This window comes from Myotis brandtii, unplaced genomic scaffold, assembly GCF_000412655.1.
Source record: "Myotis brandtii unplaced genomic scaffold, ASM41265v1 scaffold915, whole genome shotgun sequence".
In the NCBI taxonomy this organism is placed as follows: Eukaryota; Metazoa; Chordata; class Mammalia; order Chiroptera; family Vespertilionidae; genus Myotis; species Myotis brandtii.
In genome coordinates this window covers 1508790-1512357 of record NW_005371769.1, presented here as the reverse complement: position 1 = coordinate 1512357, position 3568 = coordinate 1508790, and the positions used below count along the sequence as shown (strand labels likewise).

The 3568-nt window shown below is 56.5% G+C and overlaps 1 protein-coding gene across 4 annotated transcripts in view; it reads left to right on the top strand.

Moving 5' to 3' along the window:
* Positions 1 to 253: 253 nt before the first annotated feature.
* The window catches only part of OSBPL2 (oxysterol binding protein-like 2), a 54339-nt gene continuing 51024 nt past the window's right edge, over positions 254 to 3568 (top strand). The window contains exon 1 of one of the 4 annotated variants that reach the window (XM_014532830.1): positions 254 to 419. The gene's annotated coding sequence lies outside the window, so the exon portion shown is untranslated. The remainder of the gene's footprint in view (positions 420 to 3568) is intronic. The other 3 variants (XM_014532827.1, XM_005885587.2, XM_005885586.2) reach the window with 3 other exon arrangements.

Below are 3568 nucleotides of genomic sequence, written 5' to 3'. Positions count from 1 at the left end.
CATGGGGAAAAAAAGAAAAGCCCTTTGAGGCTGCTATTGATAAGTTGTCTCTCTTCAGGTGGTGGGTTCAACACTAAAAATACTCTCTTCCGACAACAGGGCGCCAAGCACTGTCACGTTGCACAGATTAGAAAGTTGTGTGGGAAGGATCAGCTTGGGCCACGTGAGGGGCAGGGCCAGGCTGCAGTGGCCACCGCCCTGTGCTGCACCGGGTAGCAGATTCCCCAGCAATCCACAGAAGGGAGTGGGGGTGGCAGGGAGAGAAGTGAGCCTCAGGCCAGGCTCCCCCGGGCAAAGGCCGGGTCAGCAATGCCGGGCCCCAGCATTCTTGGATGCCCAGCCCTGCTGGAGCGCAGGAGGCAGCTCTGGCCACAGACAGAGATAAGACATCAGCTCAGGCCCAGAAACCTGCTGAGAAGGTAGGAGTGGAGTTGGGGAAAGGGCAGCGGGTGATGGGCAGGGCTGGCATTGCTGACTTGCTCTGCTGTATGGCCCTGAGCAGGCTGCTCCACTCTCTGAGCCTCAGTTTCCCCATCCAAAGTGGGGAGCAATTGCCTCTGCTCAGCCTCCTCGAGGATGATGCCTGTGAATGTGCTTTCTCGGGGCAAAGCCCCGCATGCGTTTCCATGTGGCTGGAACCTCTGACCCCAGCAGCCAGGCCTCAGCCCACAGGGTCCTCTGGCTGCCTTCAGCGGGGTCATGGTCCATGATCGTCCCTGATTCTGACTCAGAAGGAATTGTGATAAGGAGGCTCCAATCATCCCTGCCTAGGGAGTCACAGACTGGCAGGACTGTGGGGTTCCCTCTTGGGGCTGGCCTGGTCTGAGAGTAGGTCTGGTGGGAGTAGTCACCACAAAATGATTAGACCAGCATGTATCAAGCTCTGGGGACCACATACAGATGGGTCCCTGGGGTCCTGAGAGGACTCCGGGACCTGAGCCAGGCCCAATGGTCAGGATGGAAGGGGGCACCGTGATGACCCCCACTATGTAGCAGGTCATCAGTCGGTTGATATCATGACCCATGAGGCCCCTAAGGTCTCAGCCACCCAGGAGCACCTGGACATCTTGTTCAGGTGCAGATCCTGGTCTGGGACGTGTAGGGGCTACTTCGGCAGAGCAGGTCCAGTCGTCTGCTCATCTGAAAAGTGGGAATGTGACACATAGTGTCTACTCGGTCGGCTGTTGCAAACATGAAACTGGATGAGGCATATAAATCACAGGCCCTGGGTAATATCAGCTGTCACTGTTGTCATGTCATTACTGCATGGCCCAAACCTTTGTCTCCTTTTCTGCTCCTGTCCTTCGTCCCACTCCTGCAGAATCTTGCCTCTGGAATTAGCCTCTTCATCTAGCAAAGATTATGAAAATGTCCCTGAGTTGGTCCCAAGGCACCTTCCCTCCAGCCTCCAACTGAGGGAGGGTTCCCACCCAATCCTTGCCTCAGGGCCAGGAGGAGGCAGCAGCGGTTGGGAACCCAGCATATTGCCTCTGTTTAAAGGGGGTAGCGTGGGGTGATCCATGGGCAGACTGGAGGCTCACTGGACCCCAGCTTCTCCTCTGGCCCCAGCTCACTCACCTCCAAGTTCATGGCCAAGGGTTGGGCTGATAGATTGAGCCTCTCTAGGGCCGGTCCTTTTTTTCTTTTTTTAAAAAAATACATTTTTATTGATTTCAGAGAGGAAGGGAGAGGGAGAGAGATAGAAACATCAATGATGACAGAGAATCAATGATTGGCTGCCTCCTGCATGCCCCACACTGGGGATTGAGCCCACAACCCTGGCATATACCCTGACTGGGAATCGAACTGTGACCTCCTAGTTCATAGGTTGATACTCAACCACTGAACCACACTGGCCGGGCTATGGCCTTTCCTTTGAATGAGGGTCAGAGCCTTAGGGACTAGTCAGGGTGAGGGTCGTGGAGGGTCGGGTGGTGGTTTTCCAGGACTCTGATGGGTCAGGGCCAGGCCTGCAAGGGAAGCTGCAAGCATCTCCCTGGCAACTGGCCTTGTCCTTGTCCGGGCTTGGGGGCCGGCATGCCCTCCATACCCTTCCCTCTCCTGCTGCAGTCGGTTTCTTCAAGGGTAACCATGGAAACACCTTTGTTTCTGAGGCCCAGCCCCGCCTCCCTCTGGTTTCTCTCAGCAGCAGAGGCTGGGAGGGATTCTTCTCCAGCAGTGGCTGACAGTGGGCCCACCAGTGAGCTGGCCCAGCCTGGGGATGGGGACGGCTGGCTTTCTGGTCCCAGAAATGCTGCCTGAGCTCCGCCCTTGCTACAGAGGCCCTGGCCACTCCCCTTGGCCCTGATGTTTACAGGGAGCACCAGCGTCTGCCACTAAGGCCTGCTCTTGACCCCCAGGCACCCTTGTCCTGCTGGGGGCAACCTGTGTGTCATTCCTCACTGCTGGAAGTAGAGAAACACATTCTGAGGAGGGAGTGCAGAGGCCCAACTGGGGCTGGCTTTGTAGGAGAGGTAGCAGGTGAGCAGGGTCTTCAGGATGCGCTCTGTGATTGTGGGGACCAGCAGTGCTCTGGGGGTCTATTCACTGACTTCAGCAGAAAGGAAAAGGTAGCTGGCCAGATACCTGAAAAGTCTAGAATAGAGCATGCTTAAGGTGCGGCTGGTCCCAGGTGACTCAGGGTATTTGCTCTTGTTTCCTCTGGGTTGGCTTCATTCTCAGCTGCTCCCTCCATTCATGGTGACAGAATGCTTCAGTAGCCCCATTCTTACATCTTTCTGTCACCTACCTCAATTCTGGGAAGGTCTGTGAGCAGATAGGAGAGTCATTTGACCTCAGCCATCCCTCTGGCCTGAGCTCTCTGATCTCCAGCAAAAACCCCAGGACTGACCCTCCTTGGCCAGTACAGGGTCACCTGCTCAACCCTGAGCCAGCCTGGTTCATGTTACTCCACCCACCCCAAATCAGACCCAAGACTCAAATGGAGGAGGGTGGGAGACACTGCAAAGGAAAATTGCGGTGCTCATAAGCTCAAGGCCACACAGCTAGTAAGGATGCAAGCTGGGGTCTCACTCCAGAGCTCCTAGGCTTAACCATGGAGCCACTGGAGGTCAGGAACTTCCAAAGATTTTAAACAGGAGAGGGAACGGTCAGGAATGCAGCCAAGGGTAAACAGGCGCCGGGTTTTGCTGAGCAGTGAAGGGCATGCCAAGGAGTTTGGGCGATGGGGAGGCCTGAAGATGCTTGAGTTGACGGAGGCACCGCCCGCCCTAGGGAGTTGCGAGCCTTGGGCACAGAGCCCGCGCCAGCCACCTGACTCGCTGTTTGTAAACTCAGCTCTCCAAGCCTCGCCCCTTCCTACCTCTTGCCCGCCCTCTTCGGGTCAATATCTGCATAACCCCGCCTCTCCATGCTATGATTGGCTATTAGAGTCGTCACTCCTCCATATGGGCGGGACCTTCGAGGGGCGTAGAAGGTGTCACTCCAGCGAAGTGATTAGTATAGTCCCTCCTCCCAGTGCTGCTCTCGGGTCGAGCACTGATTGGGCAGGCGTCGGTCTACGCGGTGGCGCGGGGCGCCTCAAGTGGCTGGCGCGGGCTGTCAGTCC